The sequence below is a fragment of the Leptinotarsa decemlineata genome, unplaced genomic scaffold (genome assembly GCF_025532065.1).
Source record: "Leptinotarsa decemlineata unplaced genomic scaffold, Ldec_3_MD MMD2_tig00000010_RagTag_RagTag, whole genome shotgun sequence".
In the NCBI taxonomy this organism is placed as follows: Eukaryota; Metazoa; Arthropoda; class Insecta; order Coleoptera; family Chrysomelidae; genus Leptinotarsa; species Leptinotarsa decemlineata.
Window position 1 is genome coordinate 9,503,009 of NW_027412538.1, and position 26,928 is coordinate 9,529,936.

Below are 26,928 nucleotides of genomic sequence, written 5' to 3' on the forward strand. Positions count from 1 at the left end.
ATGAACAGTACTACATCAACAATTAAAAATTGAGAAGATGTACTATGTTAGTGATTATTTTTTCTATAAATTTGTATATTTCCATTCTTGGCGTAGAATGAAGCCATTTGAAAACGTTCTGGAATATTCCGTGTGAATGGATTTGATGCATACAACAAAAAAGCGATCGTAAAAATCCAATGTAAATATGTGACACATACAGGTCAAACACTGTTGCAATTATCGGTATTCATATGAAGTGAATCATCTTCATATTCTGAGGAATGTATAATTAAAAGTGTGGACGCAATTAATACGTAGAAGTCATACCAATAACTTACCATTATCGTGTGAGTGAATCAGTATGAACCTTATTTACTCTATTGTGAAGTCAGAATGAATCTTTATAAATTAGACCCACGTTTGCTAAACAACATTTTCAAGGTTCATTCAAAATTGGATCTAACCTAAATTCAGGTTCAGTCTCTTTGGGCGTTATATTCCTTATCGTCTACACCAAATTATGACCAATACGACAATGAACAATTTAAAATTCAAGAATACGTACTCAATACCAAATAGAGGGTACGTCTGTCTATTCGATCCACCTTTTCAACTCGCAAGGGTTTATTGTGGCTCATAACTATTCATCTGCCAAATGCTGAAAACCAGATTCGGTTTCAGGCCACGAGGCCATGGACTTTCGATCCATTCTTGGATATCTGATGAAATTGTACGTCCATCTTTTATATCTTCCTTCAGCCAACTTATTTTGCTATCTGCTCATCAAATTTCTTTTTTATATTTTGAGAAATTCAATTTTGAACGTTTTATTTAAGAAAACAGAGAAAATACAGCCGATTGTTGAGCTTTCAGGCGATTTGGGCGAGGTTCAACAGTTGCTCTCCACTCAGATGATGATCGTTTTGATTCCGCAATGAAGTTATGGATCCGCGTATCATTCATTGTCACATATCGACGCAAAAATTCCGCTTTGTTATGTTTAAACATGGCCAAACACTGCTCAGAATCATCAAAATGTTCTTGTTTTTAATCAACACTATGCTCGGGCTGCACCCACTTTGAACAGAACTTTCTAATAGCCAAATGCTCATGCAATATAAAGCTAAGACGTTATTTTGATATCTTTACAATGTCAGCTAACTCAAACAACTCAACTTTTCGATCATTCAGAACGATTTTATGGATTTTTCTATGTTTTCTAGAGTTACTGCCTCATTAGGACTAGTGATGACTCTTGTCGAGACAAGACAAGAAAATGATTTCTCTTGTCTTGTCTTGACTAAGTCGAGGGAAAATGGTCTCTCGTCTTGACAAGAGACCTGTTTTTCAGGCACTCTCTTGTCTTGTCTTGTCTTGTCTCGACTTCTCTTGGCGAGAGAACGTCCTTGGTATTCAGAATTTGCAGTAAACGGAAACTTAGTGGTTATTTGGATACTTGAACGCTGCACTGGATTCGTCCGTTTAACAGTGATGTCAGTTGTATACTAATTGTGAATAACTTCGAATTATTCTGGTATAAGTATATCAGGCATTATTTAATCGAAAACTTTCTGACAAAACAGTTTCGGATACTTGATTATTCTTCGAAAACAGCAGGTATTCTGCTCATTAATATATTTCATTTCGTAATGAATGTGAAAGTGCCTTTCGAAGAGGATAAGGGGGACTACGAAGAGATATCCGATGAAGATCCTGATTTTATTGATAATGCAAGTTCGCCAGTATTACGTTTGAGGATACTAATGAAAAAAATAAAAATATCTGAACAGCTTTCTAATAATCTAAGACATTTATGCGAAGTTTTCAACGTGAAATATTCAGCTGCGTCTATTGATGTGGCTACCAGGTGCAATTCAACCTCTAACATGATTTCACTTGCTCTCAAGATGAAAAATGCCATCAACCCTTTATGCGACCACAATGAATGTTTGAAAAATTTCAAAATTCGAGATGACAAATGGAACACTCTTACCTTAGTAAGAGTGTCTTAGTAGATTTGTCACGATCACCACAAAAAACCAATCTTTTGCACTGGTGGAAAGAACATGAGATTGAATATCCACGACTGGCAAAAAAAGCTAGAGACTTACTGGCAATTCCAGCAACAAGTGTGCCTGCAGAGAGACTTTTCTCAGAAGCTGGCCTTACTATAAGGAAACATAGAAACAGACTGAATGCTGAATCAGCTAGAAGTCTTCTCTGTCTGAACTCCTGGTTCACCTATTCGATGGCCCATAAACTGAAGTAATTTCATTTAGATATTTTATTTTATAGTGTTTTATTTTATTGTGTTATCTTAAATCAGAGTGTTTTATAGAATTTTAATAATTTGTTTTCAAGTTTAAAATATAAATTTCAGTTTCATTATCGTTGTTTCAATCTGAAAAAAGTTTTTCTGGAAATGATAGTTTCAACAACAAAATCCTAATATTGCAAAAATTTCAGTATTCTTGAAATTATTGTGGAATGCACAACCATATCTTCTGTTCTAAAAACATCATATTGATGATGAAAATGCTCTGCAAAATTATAAATCAACAAAGAATCAGGTCAATAATTAAAAAAAACTTGCAAGAGAAAAATTTATAGAAGATCAATACACTCGTGGTGGTAGTGATTCTAAAACAAATATGGAATAATATATTATCAGTATATCAGTTATTGCTTACGTAACAAAGCTACTAGATTTGACAATACAATAATTAAAGAAATCAAAATAAATAGAAATGTGTTTATAGATAAAATCTGCAAAAGAAATGAACCACTGGTTTGTTACCATAGAAGACTTTATTACTAAAACAAATACCCATTATAACCTCAATCCCAAATCTGAATTTTCAATAGGATACCCTACAACTATTTATTTAAATCCTTCTGTGTTCTGAAGAATATTTTATACACATTTAACAAATCTTAAATTTTATGTAAATTATGAAATGCACCATGTGCATCTGGTATATTTCCATTTGAGCTGAAGAAAATCTATAGTTTTTCCTATTAGAAAATGTAGAAATGTTACATCAGCTCTGTAATATCTGTCATCCATCTAAATGAAACACCTTCAAGGTTCATTCAATAACTGTATTTTCCAATTTTAATAAATACCAAATCACAGAGCCCTGTCCAAGGACGTCACAGATAACTTTTTATACAGTATTATAGTCCAGGCACATTCCTACTGACATTACACTCCTCCCTTTCTAATTTAGAACTCTTGTGCTTATAACTATGGTACAAACCGCTCAGGTGGTTTTCTGAAACGCTGGGGGCGATGGGATAATTCACTGGGAGATATATGAGTCTCTTGATCACTACTAGTTGAATTGATATTATCATAATTCGATATTGACATCGTTGAATCTCTCTCTTGTGATTTTCCCACCACCGCTCCTGGTGCCTCACTGCTACCTAATTGAAAGCTCGATTTTTCCACCTCTTGAGGCAAAACAATTTGTTCCTTACTGATTTCAACTTCTCCTAAATTCACATAGCTATCATGAACAGGGAGAATCTGGTTTATGTGACGTTTCCATTCCAAATTGGTATTGGGTATTCTTACTTCAACAATATTTTTTCCTAATCTACGAATTACAATTCCCGATGTCCACTCTGGTTTAACCCTTCTATAATCTTTCACTAGCACCTTTTGTCCTATTTCAAGACGATCCCGTATTTTTCCTCGATAATTTCTCTTCTGACGATTTTGTGATTTGATAATATTATCTTTAATAGTACTCATAGGTTTGGGTTTACGTACCGGTATATTTATGGGTTTAATTAAATCTAATCTAGTTCTGAGAGCTCGGCCCAGCATCAAACGGGCAGGTGATTCGCCAGTGCTACAATGCTCTGTATTTCTATACAATACCAAAAAATTATAAAGGTCTAATTCTGTAATCTGAGATTGTTTCGAAATCTCATCAAAAATATTGTAAGAACTTTTCAAAGTCTTGATAATAAATTGTTTAATAGTTTTCACACTATTTTCAGCCGCCCCGTTTGAAGCTGGGTGGTATGGTGGAGACGTCACATGAACAATGCCATTATTAAGTAAAAAATTCTGAAATTCTTTGGAGATAAACGTTGGTCCATTATCTGAAACCAATGTCCTCGGGAGACCAAACTGAGCAAATAATTCCCTTAATTTACTTATAGTAGCTGATGCTGTGATTGAAGTCATTAAAAAAACTTCCAACCACTTCGATAATGCATCCACAATTACGAAATAAGTTTTACCATTAATTGGTCCTAAAAAATCTACATGTAGCCGTTCCCATACTTCGGAAGGAATCGGCCAGGGCGTCAACTCATCCTTTGGAGGGTTTTGTCGTTCTCTCCTACACGAAATACAATTTTTACACATTTCTTCAATTTCTTCATTAAGAGACGGCCACCAAATATATGAACGTGCCAATGCTTTTGTTTTTACAATTCCCATATGGCTTTTATGCATCTCACCTAAAATAGCAGATTGCAATATTTCCGGAACTACTACTCGATAACCCCAAATTAAAACATCATCTTCAATACTTAGTTCATTTTTTCGTTTGAAAAACGGCATCAATTCACTTTTGTAATTTATTGGCCACCCATTTTTTACATATTCTAGGACTAAGCTTAACTTTTCGTCCCTTTTTAATTCCCTTTTTATAATTTCAATATTTATAGGTAATTTACTTTTTTCTACATAATTTAATGTTAAACTCGGCTCCTCTGTTATTTTTTGTTCCTTATCCATCAATGGAAGTCGTGAAAGAAAATCAGCACAATTTAGTTTTGAATTTACATACTGAATATCAAAATCATAGGAATATAAAAATATTGCATAGCGCTGTAACCTGTTTGCTGTCATAACTGGGAAACCTTTTTTTGGTCCAAAAATTGACACTAACGGTTTGTGGTCACATTTTAGAAAAAATTTACGGCCCCACAGATACGAATGGAATTTTTGTACACCATAAACTATAGATAATGCCTCCTTGTCTATTTGACTGTATCTTTTTTCGGTATCTGATAATACTCTAGAACTAAATGCTATCGGTTTTTCTATACCCGACGGATAACTGTGGGATAAGGTTGCACCTAAACCGTACGATGAAGCATCTACCGTTAAAATTAGATCAACATCTGGGTTATAGTGTGCTAAAACTTGAGGAGAAGTAATTGCTTTTTTAATTTCCGAAAATGCCTTTTCACATTGTTCGTTCCATTCAAATGGGTGATCTTTTTTTAATAAGTCATAAAGAGGAAATAAAATATCGGTCAGATTTGGTATAAATCTGTGATAGTACTGTACGCTGCCCAACAATGATTTTACTTGTGAAATATTTGTCGGTCGCGGAATTTTCAAAATAGCTTCAATTTTCTTCGCAGATTTATGTAACCCATTTTTGTCTATAACATGCCCTAAATACTCAACCGAATTTTTGAAAAAATGACATTTTTCTTTTTTTAATGTCAAGCCACTTTCTTTTAGTCTATCCAAAACTAATTCTAACCTTGCAATATGTTCTTTTTTATTTTTACCGGTCACTAGAATGTCATCCAAGAAACAACAAACTCCTGGTATGCCACTTAAAACCTGCTCAATTATATACTGGAAGTATCCAGGTCCAGACGAAATTCCAAAAGGTAGACGTGTATAGACGTATACACCTCTATGTGTGGAAATAGCAGTTAGTTTTTTTGATTCCTCATCTAGCAATATTTGTTGATAGGCAAATTTCAAATCAAGTTTAGAAAATTGCTCACCATTACATAATTTTGCAAACACATCCTCTATTCTTGGTAATGGATAACGACAAATTTCGATATGAGGATTCAAACTAATTTTATAGTCTCCACATATTCGAACATTTACTTTATCGTCTTTTAATACTGGAACAATCGGTGTGCCCCATTCAGAATATTGGACTGGTTCTAAAATACCCATTTTAAGCAATTTATCTATTTCTATCTCTACTTTTTCCCTAAGAGCATGAGCTATTGGTCTAGGTTTGAAAAATTTAGGTTTAATACCTTCTTTTAATTTAAGGGATAGTTTTCCTTTATTGAATGTTCCCAATTCGTCCTTGAAAACATCTGCATATTTTGTTTGCCAAGTTTCCACAATTTTTTTTTCTGAAATCTCATCTATATAATTCAACTGCCTGAATCCTAAATTGAATTTGTGAATGAAATCACGCCCCAGTAACAAGTTGTCGCCCCGTCTAATTACAAAAAAATCCAAAATATGGGAACGGTTATTAAAAATGACTTCAAGCTCAATTTTACCTAAAGCACAAATTTTGTCCCCAACATATGTTACAAAACTCAAATTGGTCTCTTTTAGAGGTAACTTTTGGAAATGTTTTCTCCACAAATTTTCTGAAATCACTGATTTTGAAGCCCCTGAATCTAATTCAACTTTGAAACGTACTCTGTTCAACTTAACATCTACTAATATTGGATTTTCATTTGAAGATTTCAAACAAAATAAAGGTTTATCTCTGACTGTTATCGAAAACTCGTTGGTATCATCAACGCTCGACTCTAACTGTTCATTTTCGAAATAATTAAATGAATGGTTTAGACCCACCTTGCATACTCTCTTTAAATGGCCTTTTCCTCCGCATTTCTCACAAATATATTCTCGGTAAAAACATCTGTAGGATTCGTGATTTTTGCCCCCGCACACCGAACAAAAAAACATACCTTTTTTAGAGGAATACTTTCCTGAAGCGATGTGTGGTCCTGTCGTCGTAGGTTTTTGTCTATGCATCTGCCCTTGACTACCGCCTCTTTGCCCTCTTCCGCGCGGACGTATCAAATCTTCTTCCAAGCGATGTAATTCTTCCACTTTCACTTGTACTGGTAATCCATAATTATTTTGAGCTGACTCTGTCATTAATGCGCTGCTGATGGCTTCTTCAAATGTTAACATTTCGGTTTTGGTAAATAAGGTATCCAAAATTCTTCCAGGTTCGAAACCACATATAAATTTATCCCGAAGTGCATTGTCTAAATAAGTACCAAATTTACAATGTGTAGCTAGCCTTCTAAGACGCACTGAATATTCTTGAATGCTTTCTACTTTAAGCTTTTTCGCAGAATAAAAAGCATACCTTTCTGCATAAACTGCCCGTTGCGGTTGATAATGTTTCTCCAATAACTCAACCAACACATTGAAACCTTTATTTTCTGGTTTATCGGGAACACATAAGTCCTCGAGTAAAGCAAATGCACTCTGATTAAGGCTATTCAACAACATTGCTCGCTGCTTACTTTCCTCTGCCACCTCATTAGCAGTAAAAAACGATTTTAGTCGCCGGACATGGATGCCGAAATCATGAATGTCTGGATTGAACTCCGTTTGTAACCCAAATTGTCCCGTCGCCATGTTACTTGTTTTCAATCAAACAAATCCGTTGTTAGACTAAATTTTCAATATACGTTCATCCTCGTCGCCACTTGTAATATCTGTCATCCATCTAAATGAAACACCTTCAAGGTTCATTCAATAATTATATTTTCCAATTTTAAAAATACCAAATCACAGAGCCCTGTCCAAGGACGTCACAGATAACTTTTTATACAGTATTATAGTCCAGGCACATTCCTACTGACATTACAAGCTCTACTACCAGTTGACTACTTCTGAAATTGAGCTGGTATGATTAACCAAAAAATATATAATACATTATAAATGTATTTTGGTGGTATCAATAAACAAATAAGCATCAATTAAAACTTAATTTGCAAATTATTACCTTCATTCACTCCAATTGTCAGGATTCGAAATTATCAAATACAAAAATTGTAATGAACCATATATTTTTGCATCAAAAGAATATTATAATTGGATTTCTATAATACTATTTTTCTCTCGACCTCTCTTGACTTCTCTTGTCGAGAGAAGCCTCTCTTGTCTTGTCTTATCTTGTCCAAGAGGACCTTATGTCTTGTCTTGACGAGACAAAATTTTTCGAAAGGAAAATCTTCTCTTGTCTCGATCGAGACATGATTAGACAAGACAAGACGAGACTAGAGTCGAGAATCTCTTGTCTCGGCGGCAACACTAATTAGGACGTCCACTGCGTTCTGCATCATCGGTATCTCTTCGATAGGTTGCCTTTCATGTTTCGGGATATGGCAACCCTAGTGTTGCAATCTGGCAACTGACAGCTCTATCGTAAAGTTGGACGTTTTTGAGCTTATACGTACTCAGAACGTTTCGACATACGCGCGCTATTTGTGTTGTTTACAGTAACTTAAAAGTATCATCTCGGCCCAAAAATGGAATTAAGTCGTGAACATTTTCGTGCGGTTATTTTTTACAACTTTCGCCGTGAATTAACTCAGCAACAGTGCATGGATGAACTTAATTCAATTTTTGACGATGAAGCTCCATCAATGACCAGTGTTTATTGATGGTATGGTGAATTCAATCGTGGTCGTAGTTCAAAGAGAAATTTGTTGTTGTTCCGAAAACCATTGATGCTGTGTACGAACTGATATTGCAAGATCGTCATGTGACCTATCGTGAGATTGAGACAACCTTAGGCATTAGAGGGACTAGCATACATTCAATATTGCATAAACATTTGACTATCAAAAAGATTTGTTCGCGTTGGATCCCACACAATTTGTCAATAGCTCAAAAAAAAGGCTCGTGTCGATTGGTAGAAATAAATGCTCAAAAAATGCTATCGCGGTGCTTCTAAACACATCTATGACATCGTGACAGGAGATGAATCGTGGATTTACGCGTATAGGCCCGAAAGTAAACAGCAGTCGACTGTATGGGTGTTTCAAGAAGTGCCAAATCCAACAAATGGTCGCCTGCAACCGTACCTCTAGAACAACGCAAAACAGTCAATTCTGAGTGGTACACAACCATTTGTTTGCCAGTTCTCTTCCAAGAAATCAGGAAAACCAACCGCCGAAGGCACGACAATGCGAGCTCTCACATCGGCTCAAACAACTGCATTTTTGAGCACCCAAAACATCGATTTGATGAGTCATCCGCCGTATAGTCCTGACTTGGCACCGAATGACTTCTTTTATTCCCGCACGTAAAAAACAAACTGAGAGGTCAACGTTTTTCGACACCTTCTACGTCAATTGGTTCAAACGCATGCAAAAGTGTATAGATCTTCATGGGGAATATTTTGAAAAACATTAGTAGTAAGATTTATTTTCTTTATAACAAATTCACAATTTGTATAAGAATAGTCGTGCTTATCCTAGATCGTAAGAAAACATACAAAAAAATATAATACAAAAAAAGCAAAAACAAAAAATACACAATTACAAAGAGAAATAAGTACAAATATCAACTCCACATACACAACGTTGATACATTAACTGCGGCTTATGCACAAGTATCTTTTGCGAAGATATTGGAGCATGCCCTCAAAATTCACCTACTGGAATTTTTTCAAAAAAATGAGGTATTAACAGAAAGGCAGTATGGATTCATTAATGGAAGTAATACTGAACTAGCTGTTTTAGATTTATTTTTAAACAAGCATCGGATGCCTTAGACAATTCAAAAAAGTGTCTTGCAATTTTTCTTGATTTGGCCAAGGCCTTCGATACAATTTCTCATGAAGCACTCTTAAATAAACTGAATTTATATGGAATACGAGGACCAGCAAATATTGTTTTTACAGATTATCTTTCTTGTAGAACCTAACAGGTCAAAATAGGTAACAATGTTAGTGAACTGGCTAAAATATCTAGTGGCGTACCTCAAGGTACCGTTTTAGGCCCAATACTATTTTTAGCATATACTAATAGTTTAAGTCGCATAAATAATTTCAAAGGGCACCTCATATCATATGCTGACGATACTGCAATTATCTGTACAGGTGATACATGGCAACAGGTATATAAAGTAGCAGAAGAGTGTTTGGGTAAAATACAAATTTGGTTAAGTAACAATCTTCTCAACCTTAATGTTGAAAAATCGAAATTTATTACGTTCACTCTTCTGAGCAACCACCAACCTGAAACCGTTTGTGAATGTCCATATATTGAAAAAGTACCTAAACTAAAGTATTTAGGAGTTGTAATGGACCAACATCTGAGATGGGATGAACATTTGCAATATATAGTAAAAAGACTTAGACATCTTAGCTATAAAATGTATGAACTCAGGGATTTACTCACAAAAAAAAGCTTAATTATTGTTTACAAATCTCTTGTTGAGTCAGTTATACGATATTGTATCACAGTGTGGGGTGGAATGTTTGAGAATGTGCTAAATATTGTACAGGTGCTCCAAAATACAGTTTTAAAAATAATGTTGAAAAAAAACAGACAATTTGATACAGAAAAACTCTATTCTGAAACTAATCTGCTTGATATAAGAAGTTTGTATGCACACCAGTGTCTTATATGGATATACTCAAACAATATCAATTATTCTAAGGCAAATACAAAGTACACCAGAAATGTACATAATTTATCCCTTGATATACCCCTTTACAAAAAAAGTCATACCCAACGTTCAGTCTACTATTTCGCTCCAAAACTGTAAAACATGCTTCCCCTTGAAATAAAAATAAAAACCACATTTTTAAAGTATAAAAAAAATACAAAAGAATTCATAATTGTAAATAATACCCGTATAAACAATTTATTTAAACATACCAAATAACCCAGAAATATCACTCATTACATTTTCTAATCTTCCAATGTGTCTTTCGGTGTATGTAATATTAATAATAATAATAATAATAATATTTATTTGTAGTTCCATATAAATACAATAAATATACAATATATAAAAAATATTAAAAAAAAACTACAAATAAGGCTAGAAACAACATGTACCGTAAGAGTACTGTTGATCTTAGTTCTAGCCTTGAAGAAAAGAAAACTAAACGAGAGAAAAAACTATGAAAAAAGAAGAGAGAAAAAAAAAGAGGAAGGAGAGAGAGTGTACCCAGATGTATAGATAAATATAGGTACTTATTCTCATGAAATATACCAGCTTCCTCTGTCTATTCACTAATACAACTGCAACAGTTATTCAATCTTTTATTACTTTTGTGCCTTATATATTTTTAAAGTACTTCCACAGGGAGCGCTTAGGCTGCTTTTCTCAAACTCCTAGTGGTCCTAACCATAATATTAATAAATTGTATATTAACATATTCCAAATAAATTGAATTGAATTAAATTGAAAACTCAGCTAGTTCGTAAAAGCACTTTTCTAATAGAATATTCTCCAGATGTTTTTTGAATTTAACTGTGTTGACTGATTTGTGTTTTATATCACAGGGAAGTTTATTAAAAAGATTCAGGCCTAGGTGTGAAGGAGCATTAGTTTTCACTTTGTATTTACAAACAGGCTCCTAGTGTATATCTGTGTTAGAGTGTATATCTCTGATTTTCATGAAAGTATTCCAGTTATTGACTATGTACTAACATGATTCTAAAATAAGTAGACATGGCAGAGTGAGAACACCTAATTCTTTGAAAATTGGTCTGCATGATACATTTCTTTTCTTTCCAGCAATTATTCTAATTATAAGCATCTTCTGTGCCTTGAATACATCATTGAACATTGTTGAGTTGCCCCACAAACATATACCATATCTCATAGTAGAAGCTGCCAAGCTGTGATACAACATTAGTATTTGAGTACTTTTTAGTACTGGACTTAAGAGTTCTGAACATACAGTGCTTTTCAGATAAAAGTATCCACCTTTAATAACTTTTGTAATACTGGTATTTAGGAAAAATCCAAAAACCCGTCAATTTATGTTGAAACGGGCAAGCATTATGGCTTATTTAAACTTACTGGAAAAGCCACCCCCTCACCCCCAGCATCATCCCTTTTTTTTTAAATTACTTCTCATATTTTTTATGTAAAATTTGGATACTCCTCTTTGAGCTGATTTCAAAAATGTATAATACTTGTAGGTTAAAGTGGTTAGTTTATGAGATAAACAATTGTTCTTTTAATAGCACAAATTTTACTTATTTTTTACTTTCACCTTATTTGCCTGTACTAAAATGGGTTGTACAACAGTTCAAACTCTTTAATCTTTTTAACTGTGCTATTTATTATGAAGTTACAATAAGTGTTCAAAATGAGTACCATTCACTTATATACAATGTTATAATCTATTTTGAAATGCCTCTCTGACATTGCTTAATACGGCTGGATTTAATTGTCGACATTCATTTTCTATCCTCTCTCGTAAATCATCCAGAGATTCTGGTTGGGTAGCATAAACTTTTGTTTTTAAATACCCCCATAAAAAGAAGTCTAGGGGTGTTAAATCCGGTGACCTAGGTGGCCACTCCATCATCTGCCCTCTTCTACCTACCCAACGAGCGGGGAATGTTTCGTTTAAAAATTGTCGGATAGGCATAGCATAGTGTGGGGGAGCTCCGTCTTGTTGAAATACCAGTAAATCTTTGGAAAGGTTATCATCATTTTCTATTATTGTTGTAATACGTGGGTCAACCCCTTCCCTGAGTAACTCAAGATATGATTCACAATTCAAATTTCCGTTGATGAAGAAAGGTCCGACAATGTGGTCACCTAGGATACCACACCAAAACTTTTGGGGATGTTGTGTATGGAATTCGCGCATAATATGTGGATCACTTTCAGCCCAATATCTACAATCATGCCTATTTACTAAGCCATTTAATGAAAATGAGCATTCATCAGAAAAGCAAATATTGTTTTACAATTGTGGATTGTTATTGATAAATTGCGTCATTGATTCGCAAAACTCTAGACGACGATCAAAATCATCTTCATTCAACTCGTGCACCAACTTAACTTTGTATGGGTGGTACTTGAATTTATGTAGAACTCGGAAAACTGTAGAAGATGAAACACCGATCGCTCTACTTATTGTTGACAACGATTGGGGTTGTTGAGCCTCTAAGCTGACTTGCCCTAAAATTGCCACTTGGATTGCTTCGTTATTTACGAGTCCCTCTCGCTTATGCACTTTATTGCAAACAGACCCTGTTGTGGTAAATTTCTCCATCATTTGAATTACATACTTATGAGTTGCATGTCTTCCGTCATGTAATTCGTTAAATATTCTAGCAGCAGCTCTTGCACAATTATTATTTTGGTAGTATAAACCTACAATTTCAATTCTTTCTTGCAAAGAGTAAACCATTTCAGCGAAACAAAATAAATAATGTATCAAAGTACACTATCAATAGTGACTACAAATTCTAGTTGACAATGTCAAACTTTAATAAAAAGTAGAGTTTTTTGTTGTTTGGATTTTTGAAGTAGAATAAATAGCACAGTTAAACAGATTAAAGAGTTTGAACTGTTGTACAACCCATTTTAGTACAGGCAAATAAAGTGAAAGTAAAAAATAAGTAAAATTTGTGCTATTAAAAGAAAAATTGTTTATCTCATAAACTAACCACTTTAACCTACAAATATTATACATTTTTGAAATCAGCTCAAAGAGGAGTATCCAAATTTTACATAAAAAATATGAGAAGTAATTTAAAAAAAAAGGGATGATGCTAGGGGTGAGGGGGTGGCTTTTCCAGTAAGTTTAAATAAGCCATAATGCTTGCCCCTTCCAACATAAATTGACGTGTTTTTGGATTTTTCCTAAATACCAGTATTACAAAAGTTATTAAAGGTGGATACTTTTATCTGAAAAGCACTGTATATCCAAGAGAATTAATTCATTTTGCTCATGATGCTTCGACAGTGACTCCTCCAGTCGAGGTTCTCATCTATAATGATTCCAAGGAACTTCGTCTTTTCACTGTTTTGACAAGTGAGTCATTAACTTTTACAGTGATTTTCGATGATTAATATTTGTTTTGGTTCTCTAATCCCTAAATATGAAAGGCAACCTCGTACGACCACGTTTGGAAGTCACCAAACCGACGTTTAATTGTTGTTCCTGACGGAGCGGAGTCCTCATAACACTTTTCAAGACATTGTTTCGCTTGAACGGCATTTTTCCCATCAAGAAGCAGTATAAAATCAAAACAAGAAATTGTTTTGTCAGGCCCGAGACTTCTCAGACCATGTAGTATAGCGACGGCTTTAACTATTTCTGGTGGACTATGTTTAGGGCCAGGCGCCTTGTTACTTTCGCTTTTTTCTTGCCACATTAATTTCATTCAAATTAAAATTCCAGTATGCAGATTTAACACAGTTGAATGTCACTTGTGGGTGCATCGCAAATAAGTGGTACACTATTCGTTCCATGGTTTGCATGGCCATGGCTTGTCTAGGTTGATGGCTGCATTCCTCTGCGAGATTCACTAATGGCGTATCTGGAAGTTCGTATATTTTTTTTGATGAATATGCCTGACGACAAAAGCAACTGCGAATTTCAGTAGCAGCTGCGTGAAGCTGTGTTAATTCATCATGAAATTGATATAAATTAAGGCAATTAGCGTCCGTTGTTGGGTGGAAGCCTTGGCGATCTGGTAGCCGAGTGACCTCAACAGCGCGCTAACCCGTAATTCACGGTCTATCTTTCAATCAGGCCTATTAGTACGGTTGATGGTTGTTTCGACGAATTATTGAAGACGGAAGCAATACCGATATCTACGCTAATACCTTGAATTTGTTCGATTAATGATACGTTTCTTTGTTCGTACCCAGACTCTGATGGGAAGGCCATTGCTTATATGAGGGTAGTTCTAGAAGTACCCGGCCCAATAAAGAGAACCCAAAAATTTAGGAGAAAAAATGTGTTTATTTTTCAACATAATCTCCTTGCAGCTTTATACACTCTTCCCAGCGACTTTCAATACGTTCGATATCGTTTTTATAATAAGAACTGTCTTGCTCCTCAAAATAGCCAATAACTGCTGACACGACTTCTTCATTGTTGAAAAATCTTTGACCACTGGGCTATTTTTTCAAGCTTGGGAACAGAAAATGATTCAACGGGGCTAAGGCTGGCAAATAGGGTCCTTGAGGTAGCAATTCAAACTTTAATATCTTGATTTTGGTCGTTGCAATAATGGATTTGTGAAATAAAGCTCGATAAATCAAACACTCAATTTAAAACATCCTCACGAAACTGTTTTTGCTCTAGTGTGAGCAAACGCGGCACCTATCTTGCCTCAGCTTTCTCATGTCCATATTTTCATATAATACACGATGTGCCACACTTTTTGAAATACCTACTAAGTCTGCTAGCTCGCGCACTTTCAGTCGGCGATCATTCAGTATCGCTTTGTGGATTTTGTTAGCCGTTTGGTCGACCACTGCTATGCTCGTCTTGGCAGCTCGTGCGGCCTCCTTTGAACTCTGCTACCGAATCTGTTACTGATACCCTGAGACAGGCGTCTCAGTGGTTCTCAACAAATCAGTTGAAATTAAATGAAAGCAAGACCCAGAAGGTCTTGTTTGCGACCTCAAATACTGAAACCACTGAAAATGGCGATGATACTGCAAAACTACTAGGACTCACTCTTGACAGGAATTTATCAAGGGATGCACACATTGATGAACTGAGTAAGAAGCTGTCTAAGAGTATATTTGCTTTTCGATAGCTGAATAGAGTATTGTCTCTTGACGCCCTGAGAAGATTATATTTTGCTTTGTTCCACTCACATATAAATTATAGTATAGTTTTGTGGGGTAATTCCTTTCACTCCATTAAAATCTTGAGACTTCCAAAAAAAAGCAGTCATAATATTGATGAACGCCAATAATAGAAATAACTGTAAACCGATTTTCAAAAAAATGGGGATACTACCACTACCATCGGTATTCATATATAGTCAATTACTTGAAATCCATAAAAATAAATCAAGATGTTCATCATCATGCTACAAGCAATGCAGATCTGTTCATACAACTTCGATACAAACTCACAAGGTCTATTAAAAATTCATTAAATATCAATCTCTACAATCATCTTTCTAATTATATGATGGAATCGGCCGATACTTGATACTTGATACTTCAACTCAGTTGAAAGACACGCCAGATGAAGCCATTGTATGGCGAAACACGTGTTGCGTTTTTGTAAAACAATTTAGTGAAAATCTCACAATAAAGTGTTTTTGGAATACGTTATCTTTCTAATTCGTTTAAAGTGCTCAAACAAAGCTCCTTCAAAAACAGAGTCAGAACTATTCTCCTGAAAAACTGTTTTTATAGTACTCAGGATTGTTTAAGTACTTCAATTATGCCGATCTAGATTTGATTTTATTTCCTCCGATATGTGAAGCTCATGTTTGTACATAATATTTGTTTTTTGACACTTTCAAAATATTTTAGACTGATTATTGTAATGTTCAAAATTATCTTTCATTTTATTCTATCTATCTACTTCTGGGACCACCCTCGTATGTTGAACCTTGCAAAACCTTCTACTATTTTTCAGAATTGTCTCTTGTTTGCCTTGTGTAAAATGAATCTCATCCTACTTTACCTGGTCAAGAAAATTCAATTCGTGTCAAATTTAATTCGTGTCAACTTTGCTTCGTTTTAGATTACACTTTTTGTATCGACGGATTGAAGAAATATACATAAACTGGATGACTGGATATTATATAGTCAAAATCAAAATAGTAGAGTTATACGAAAAATCAATAACTGCTGTATCGTTAAATGATTTATTGGTTGCACATTATTGAGATATCTTATCCATCATGATGTATTAGACAGAAAAAACTTCACGTTATAGTTTTCCGGACCGTCTGAGGGGGTGGCAATTTAAAAAACCTCTTTGAAAATTGAATTGATAAATGTTAGTGTAATGTATGTAGGACTAGATACTTCGGAAACAGTCTGATAACGCTGTAAAGTCAGTATCTTTCAGATGCTCTATATGAATACATATCCGATTGAACTTTAATAATAAATAGCATCATAACACATAAAACCAAATCAAAGGAGAACATTAGAATTAGTAAAAGCATGTTTTTGAAATTTTTTTACAGTATTTAATGATTATAACAATTTTGTTTCGAAAAGATCGATTCTATGAAATATGGTATTTCAATTTAATTTTCGATACTGAATATAATCCGTCAGAGTATACAGGCTGATTCACGGTGGATGGCACATTAGACGTTTCTGGTGAACCAGACAACGGATCACTTTGAAAATTTAATGGAGGGCATATTCGGACATTCTCTAGCCAACTAAAATATTTTCGACAATGCGGTGTTGCCGCTTCTATTAGAAAGCAGTAGCAACTTTGATTTTTCAAATGGAACACTCTGTATATAATATTATTTTTGGAATCTCCAACAATTGCCCGACAACTTTTCTTGATATTTCCCTATACCTATCTGTTACCGTTTTCGAAATAAAAATTAATTTCAATTTTTTTCTTCGAAAATCATGACTTCTAAAAATGCCGATATCTTTTAGTTAAGAAGTACTATGATATCGAAATTTGGTTTGGAGTTAGGTGATACTTGGACACTTCCCACACGTCAGCCTAATCTCCGTTACTTCAATACAGGGTGGTAAAAAAATACAGTTTTTTCGTTTGCTTGAAAAAGTTGCTGAAATTTGATTATTTTAATTGGAACACCCTGTATATTATTGAAAATTCGGAAAGCTGCTGAAATTTGCTTTCTTTCTATGTATATCATACCTATACCTAACTAGTCAAGTTTCGGACTTATGAACATTTATTTGTGAAAATGTCCCTTCAGAATGTTATTTCCATTCGGTATTTGGTAAGCAGGCCATGATTACTATTTGACAGTAGCGTTGTGACATTCTCCTAATAATATCGACATTTTCGTCACTTCAGAAGTTGCAAATACCTTCAAAACGATGGAACAAAACTATTCAAACGAAGTTCTTATGAATTTGTTTATTATTTTTGGACAGTGTGACAAAATTATCAGCAAAACATGTAGAAAGTTCAATGAAATGTATCCGAATCTACCGCCAATGAACCTCAAGAAATTTATACGAATTCAGAACAATTTCAATATGTTTGGATAAACTTTAAAAAAGCACCAAGAAACTTGAAATTGGAAATATTGATATGAATAATTATAAAAAAGTAAAACAATCATGTGGAATATTTCAAAATATGTTCGAATCGCTGGCCGTTCACTTCCAAGCACTTTAAAATGCGGGTGTTGACTGCTTTCGTGGTGGCAGATCTGATTTCATTAGGATCCAAATCTTCAAATGTTTGGGCAATCCTTTCTAACAATTCATCTCTCGAACGCACGGGTATTTTGTAAACTTTTTCTTTAAACATTCCTCACAAATAAAAATCTAATGGATTAAGATCGGGTGATCTCGCTGGCCAATTCCATGGTCCCAAGCGCCTCATCCACCGATCGTCAAATAGTCTATCCAGTTCTGCGCTCACTTCTCTTGTGCAATGTGCAGGAGCTCCGTCTAGTTGGTACCAACAGTTTCGATAATCTTCGAGTGGCAGATTATCCACGAAACTGTCTACAGTATTCTCCAAAATATTCAGGTAGCTTCTGGATGTTAATGACTCCTCGTATATCACGTACCTCAATTTGTTGTCCATCAACATGCAGAAGACATTAAAACTAAATTTTTCTTGAAATCCGGCTTCTTTTGTGACGTGAGGATTTTCACTGGACCAATAATGACGATTTTTTCTATTGAAAATCCCTTCTCTCGAAAATTTCGATTCATCAGTCCAAATAATTTTATTTAAAAAAAGTGGATCTTCTTGAATGCGTGTCAACAACATTTCACAAAATTCTACTCTCTGTTGAGGACCTTGAGGCTTCATTGCTTGAATTTTGGTGAATTTATAATCATGCATTTTATGTCTTCGCAAGATTCTTTGAACCGATGAATATTTTATACCCAAATCTTCTTCAGCACTTCTTATCGATGACTCGGGAAATGCGTGAAAATATGCTAAGACATTAATCTGGTTGTTTTCGAAAGTTACGGGTCGAGGCAAGTTTCTTGGTGCTTTTAAAGTTGATCCAAATGCATTGAAATTGTTCTGAATTCGTATAAATTTCTTGAGGTTCATTGGCGGTAGATTCGGATACATTTCATTGAACTTTCTACATGTTCTGCTGATAATTTTGTCACACTGTCCAAAAATAATAAACAAATTCATAAGAACTTCGTTTGAATAATTTTGTTCCATCGTTTTGAAGGTATTTGCAACTTCTGAAGTGACGAAAATGTCGATATTATTAGGAGAATGTCACAACGCTACTGTCAAATAGTAATCATGGCCTGCTTACCAAATACCGAATGGAAATAACATTCTGAAGGGACATTTTCACAAATAAATGTTCATAAGTCCGAAACTTGACTAGTTAGGTATAGGAATGATATACATAGAAAGAAAGCAAATTTCAGCAGCTTTCCGAATTTTCAATAATATACAGGGTGTTCCATTTAAAATAATCAAATTTCAGCAACTTTTTCAAGCAAACGAAAAAACTGTATTTTTTTACCACCCTGTATTGAAGTAACGGAGATTAGGCTGGCGTGTGGGAAGTGTCCAAGTATCACCTAACTCCAAACCAAATTTCGATATCATAGTACTTCTTAACTAAAAGATATCGGCATTTTTAGAAGTCATGATTTTCGAAGAAAAAAATTGAAATTAATTTTTATTTCGAAAACGGTAACAGATAGGTATAGGGAAATATCAAGAAAAGTTGTCGGGCAATTGTTGGAGATTCCAAAAATAATATTATATACAGAGTGTTCCATTTGAAAAATCAAAGTTGCTACTGCTTTCTAATAGAAGCGGCAACACCGCATTGTCGAAAATATTTTAGTTGGCTAGAGAATGTCCGAATATGCCCTCCATTAAATTTTCAAAGTGATCCGTTTTCTGGTTCACCAGAAACGTCTAATGTGCCATCCACCGTGAATCAGCCTGTATGATTTTTTCAAGTTTCCACCCCATTTTCACCCCAGACACCCCAGACAGAAAATTATAACGTTAACGTGAAGTTTTTCTAGTCAAATCAACTGTCAGGAATAACATATTTCAATCTTGTAGGTGTACAAACTCAATTTTTGTATAGAAGATTTCTTGAAGTTTCCATATCCCATTTTCACCCCTCAGACGACCTGAAAAACTATAACGTGAGGTTTTTTCTCGAATAGATCATCAGGAATAACATATCCTAATTTTGTAGGTGTAGAAAGTCGATTTTTGAATACATGATTTCCAGTTTCCACCCTATTTTCACCCCCTCAGACGGCCTGGAAAACTATAACGTGAAGTTTTTTTCGTTAAATCGGGTGTCAGGAATAACACATCTCAATCTTGTAGGTGTACAAACTCAATTTTTGAATATAAGATTTTTTCAAGTTTCCACTCCATTTTCACCCCCTCAGACGGCCTGGGGAACTATAACGTGAAGTTTTTTCAGTTGAATAGATCATCATGGATGACATATCTCAAACTTGTAGGTGTACACATTCAATTTTCGAAGATACGATTTTTCAACTTTCCACCCCATTTTCATCCCCTTAGACGGCCTGGAAAACTTTAACGTGAATCTTTTTTTGTCGAATGGATCACCAGGAATGACATATCTCAATTTTGTAGGTATACAAAGTCGATTTTTCATGTTAAGAGATTTTTTGATATTTTCACTCCATGTTCACCCCCTCAGACGGCCTGGAAAACTATTACGTGAAGATTTTTCTGTCGAATAGATCATTTTCGATAATATATCTCAAAGTTGTAGGTGTACACATTCAATTTTCGAAGATACGATTTTTTCAACTTTCTACCCCATTCTCACCCCCTCAGACGGTCTGGAAAACTATAACGTGAAGTTTATTTTTGTCGAATCCTTCATGAAGAATAACATATCTTAATTTTGTAGGTGTACAAAGTCGATTTTTCATGTTACGATTTTTTTAAATATTTTCACCCCTTCAGACAGTTTGAAAAACTAGGACGGTTCTTTTTTTTCACTAAATCGGTTAATAAGCGTATCATATTGAAAAATGGTAGGTGTGCAGAGTCGATATATTTAAAAAAAATATCGATATTTTTTTCTCGGTATACTTTGTGGATGTGTATAACTTCACACACATTGCATGTGGAACTTGTCCTAAGGGATATATTGGTCAAACTGGCAGAACATTCAAGAATCGCATCCAATAACATCATAAAAGCTATGTAAACGAGAAAACAAGTTCAACATATTGAAATCATCTTTTAGAAGAAAATCATATCTTTAACGGAGATTTTGAAATTATACACATAGGAAATAAAGTTTAAAGGTTGATTATTTGGAAGCAATTGAAGTTAATAAACTTAAAAATTTACCATTACTGAACTTGTTTTCTCAGAAACAGACATTGTATTATTGCTGTAGAATTGATATAATAATAATACGTCTTTATTTACCATAAAAATACAAATGGAATAGAAAAAATAAAATAAAACAGTATACAGGAACAAAAACAAAAAAAAACTTCCAGTATATGGTGAATAGGCGGAGTTTCTGTTTTTCAACTCAACCTGATAGAAACTATAATTAAATAATATAAACACAAAAAGAAATCAAGTCGTGTTAATAATATCAAAAAATTAGTTATTGTTTACTTTAGAATATTCATTTTAGAAATGCCAAGGTCGGAAACGGATGAGAGGCTAAAGAGTCTTCAGTCTTTTTTTTAAGTTTTCAATGGTGTATGATCGAAATTCGCAGGGTAGTTGATTATAATATAATTGGGGGCATTATATGAGAAGCAGCGGGTGAAGATCGAAGATCTGGGGATGACCAGAACTGAGCTGTTCCTTGTAGTAAAGCTGTTAATCGTAGAAAATGTTTTACGCTTCTTCAGTAAGTAATCAGGCTGTCGAGTTTTCAAAACGTTATGTGTGTTGGTGAGAAAGTGTAGAGTTTCTCAACATTTAACCATCCTGATTATTGCATTGCTGGGGGTGTATGGTCGTATTTCCGTATACCAAACGAGAAACGTAGACAGCTATTCTAAATACGCTGTAGTCGGAGAGCATCCGATTGTTTTGAAGCAGGTCCATAAATACTGCCGCAATAGGAAATTTTTAAAATAATCAGACTCGCATAGTCTAAGTTTTAAATTTGTGTTGAGCAAATCACGATTAGGAAAAAGCTGTTTGAGAACGTTATAAGAAGATTGGTTCAGGTAGCTGATATGTTTAGTAAAGCGAATTCCAGATCAAACCACAATCCTGAATTTTTTATCTCGACCACGGAGGAAAGTATTTCGTTTTCGATGCGAACTTGAAAAGTAGAGTTGGTGATATCTCTGTTCTTCTTAGCTCCGAACATCATTATTGCGGATTTGTCAGAATTGAGATTGAGCTTATGGGCTGTAGAAATGTCGAAGATGGCTTGGAGATCGTTATTAATATACGACTGAGCAGATGTAGACTCGCCAGGCGAAAAAGAGAAATATAACTGCGTGTCGTCTGCATAGTGATTTATATTGCATTTTTTACGGACAGATAAAAATCATAAATATACAAGCTAAAAAGCAAAGCCCAAGGATATATCCTTGTGGCACTCCCTTTAATACCGGTAGAGCATCTGAAACAACTTCATCCACAACAACTCTTTGAGTACGAATCTTCAGATAGTTTTCTAAGAGTGACACTGCTTTCCGAGAAAAACAGAATTAGACAAGTTTGTCACACAATATTTCATGATCTAGAGTGTCAAATGCCTTGCTGTAATCTAGAAGTATTAAACAGGTCAAATTTTGTTCATCTGCAGCTTGAAAAATATCGTCTGTAATTGGCAGAAGAGCCATGTTGGTACTATGCTGAGGTCTGAATCCTGATTGTACAAATGTTATAATATGATTTTCATTGACGTACTCATTAATCTGATTTCACAGTATCGATTCCACTACTTTAGAGAGACACGGTAGAATTGTAATTGGTCTTAGGTCAGAAAGGACAGTAGGTGAGTTACACTTAGCCAGAGGAATAACCAATCCATCCTTCCAACATTTCGGAAATTGGCAACTGCTAATGATGAAGTTTATGAGAAAGGTGAAATCATTTATTAAAAAAGAGTAGATGAGATTGATCATTTTAAGGGATATTCCGTCTGAACCCAAGGCGTTGCTCTTGATGCGCCTTAGGGAACTTCGCACAATCTCACTGGTGACTGAGGTGAAGTGGAAGGACAATTGGTGAGCAGATCTTATAGCTATTCCAATCGGCGAGAGATAATGATTTCTTGTATTTATTCAGAGCACGGTTTTTGAGTGCAATCATCATTTTTATTTTGTATAATATATTATTTATATAATATGCTCTAGGTAATTATAATTTGAGGATGCATCTTAGGTATATAAAAGTTGAGTAGATGCTTCAAGTAATTAGGATCGAAGAAGTACCTAAGTAGGTATTTCTCACTTATGATTACGTGGGGTATATGTATATATTCACTATAAAAAAGCTACTGTCATAGCTAAACATGTCGTAAAGTGTAGTTTATGGAAAAAATGGCAATCAGAAACCACAGTTTCCTAATTCAATGTTTTTTCGAAACTACGACTTTTTATTCGTTTGAAAAAATTCTTGTAGAACGAAACTCTGTGTATTCATATTCAACTAGAGCCTATTATTATTCATCTGAGAAAAAAATATTGGAACTGATGTCTTAAAGTTCATCCAGTATCAAAAAATTGTTCGGGATGAATTAAAAACTATGGTACTATTCACTTTCCAAAAAAACATTTTTTTTTAAATTCCATGCGTTCAACTTAAACTTAAAAAAATCCTCGAAAAAATAAGAAGACAACTTTTCACATGAAACACTTTTTTAGAAAAGATTTTTGTTTTTCACTTTGAATGTTTTCCTTTAGTTACGGAAGCGTCAACATAGTGAAATTGTCCTCAAAAACCTATTTACATATTCAGTTCACCATTAGAATATCAAAAGTGTTCTAAATAAATAAATTACCCAGGTTGATGAGGGTTTTTAAGTGCATACTTCCTCAGATACTACAACTATTATCATTATCGCTCAAAGTAGTACAACGACCCGTTGAAAATATAACTAGAAGAATCACGATAACAGTAATAGACAATTGGGGTAAACATAAAATTTTGTGAGGTCGAATGAAGGAAGTATTTCTGTGAAATGGGGGACAGTGGCGGATCTTACTTATAAGCACAAAGGGATACAATTATATTCTTCAGATGAAATATTTATAAACGTCTCAGTGTGAAAACCATATCGATAAAAAGATGTAGGAGTAGTTGAAAATATAAGCAAAATGATTACTGTGTAAGATATCTATTTCAATTCCATTACAAATGTTTGGAATAAGTACACACAATATTGACTAAACTGTTCCGTGATTAGATTGTTTTCATCAACAGAAATATAACTGTCCTCGACACAATAATCAGACTTATTTGATGTCTATTGAAGATGTATTACACCAGATGATTATCCCCCTGCTAACAATATGAAACTGTACTACTTCACACTATAATTAAAACAAGTCCTGCCTCAGACGAAAGTTTTTTATATACAGCGAAGAGTCGATCAAATTAGTCGAGTAGCAGCACTGCTATCTTAGTTAGATTTGTCCTGCAATGACGAGGACCAATATTCCGAAACCGGTAGGTAGGTGATCAATCGTTTGACGTCCTGTTGCACGAGAAGGGCCTTTGTGAAAGAGTCTGTGGGATATAATCCAATGAATGGGAAAAATATCAGAGTGGTCCAAAGAGAACGGGCTGGTATCTCAATTGCCACGAAAGAAATAACCAGGAAAGGGATTTCTGGCAAAAACATAACAATCTGCACTGACAGTAGACAAGCCCTATTAGCCTTGAACAGACAACGTGTTACCTCAGGGCTAGTACTGGAGTGCCACCAAGATTTAGCCAAAGCCTCGGTAGATAATAACATTATCCTGAGGTGGGTTAAAGGGCGCGACAGGAGTAAAGGTAATCGCATTGCCGACTCTTTAGCCAAAGAAGCGGCTGGACTAAGAATTTTAGGACCCAGTTGCACCTACGGCCTGAAGACTTCGACAATAGCGGAACTAGTCAAATGTTACACCCATGCTCAATCCCTGAAGAGATGGGATGGAATTAAAGGATGCAATCTTGCCAGGATCACCCTGAGCAACCCTGGGAAGCTGGCGCCGAAGAAATATCAGGCGATGACCAGGAAACATCTACGCTTAACAGTAGGATTTCTGACTGGCCACTGTCAACTAAGGAAACACCTCCATAATATGGGGCTAGTGGACGTACCTCTATGTAGGATGTGTGAACAGAAAGATGAGACTGTCAGGCAGTGCCCGGAGTTATCATCAATAAGAGAGTGTGTGTTCGGCGAGTCTTGGCCTACACCTGCCGATATAAAGGAGATGTCTCCCAGTGACCTGTCCACATTCCTGGAAAGGACAGGATGGACGATGACCTAGGAAGACAACTCCTCGGGAGTTATGTAGTTTCTTGAAAAATACCTCATAAAAAACCAGCTGCATTTGTAAAACTCCAAATCTCGCTGAGAATCACGTCTCCATAAGGGCACAATTTTTTGTGAATATTTTTTTTTGCATTTTACAAATTTTTGGATAATTTTGTTAAAACCATTGATCCTAGAGACAGTATATAACCTTTATCAAACATTTCACAGCAAGAATTACATTCTCACAAAGTAACTAATAAGTGCGAAGTAGATGTTTCGTATTTTTGTGGTTCAAAACTGAGTTGATGAGAAATTCTTGATAATACATTCTTTAGAATTAAACACATGTTTATGGCATGTCCACTAACAGATGAGTCATATACTTAATGACAAAACGCGAAATGAATTATATAGTGAAATATACAGATTCGGATATAACTCAAGACAGGATATATAATTTCATTTGCAGATTTTATTGGTTCCACATAGAGAAGTATCAAAAATATGTAAGTATCTGTAGAAAATTGAATTTTTTAATGTTTCACAACTAATGAAAGATTTTTATATATCAATTGAGTTTCATTTATATAAATCAAAACATATCGCTGAATAACCAAATTATATTTTCATCTTACCTATTTCCTTTGTTGGAGAGGAAAGCAGAATTCTATTTTCATGTGTCTCAATTGAAAAATAACTTTTTTATGTAACGAAGAATGAGAGAGTTTATTCACCAATACAACATTTTCACTTATTCACTATTTTTCATCGAGGTTTTAATTGGACGTGAAACCGAAGCGTTTTTAAATTGATAATAATCTCTGAAAAAAACGGGGGTTACATTTGATATCACCGGCCGGAGCCATTAAGTAAATGATGCTCAGGTCTGCTAAAAAAATTGATGTATTTGAAGTGCCTATTTCGCAAAAAATAGTAAATAATATATACCAAATCGAGTCAAAATATCATTATTCATTTTTTTACTAATCGAAAAAATAGTTTTTTATCAACGCCCAGCCCTAGAAAGCTCAAATTTGACGCAAATGCACCTTACAACATCAAGACAAGGACTATGAAGAGGACTAGACTCTCTTACGACACTTTTGTCATTTCTAACATTATAAACATGAAACTTGGTATTTTGCATCTTGGTTGGGTATAAAAGGACACCTATATCTGGGTTTTTCATTCATAACATCTGTGTTCTAAGTACTTATAGGTAGTAGGTAGTACTTATAGGTAGTGAACTGTGCACCATAACAATGGCTATCCTACTCAAAATAAAATAATGCCGCTAAAGTTATAAAGTCATAGTGTGGTACTAGTATTTGTAGTTTTTTAATTGCTTTCAACATTTTTAATGTTGGCACCAAATGCACAATCATACTAGTTACGCCACTGAGGACCCGAGACAGATCACCCCCATCGCAATCTTAGTTCACCACTGGAAGGAATCAAATTTATTTGCGGGATACCAGAAATATGACTTCTAAAAAATCAAAATAAGGCAGCAAATAACTAATGTTTGAATTCATTGTTAGCTGTGAAATAATTGATTAATTAAATAACAGTATTTGGCAA

The 26,928-nt window shown here is 34.7% G+C and overlaps 1 protein-coding gene across 1 annotated transcript in view; it reads right to left on the minus strand.

Annotated features, from left to right (window-relative positions):
* LOC111508741 (SH2 domain-containing protein 4A) overlaps positions 1 to 26,928 on the minus strand; it is a 75,827-nt gene that overhangs the window by 47,994 nt on the left and 905 nt on the right. The gene's annotated exons all lie outside the window — the stretch shown is intronic.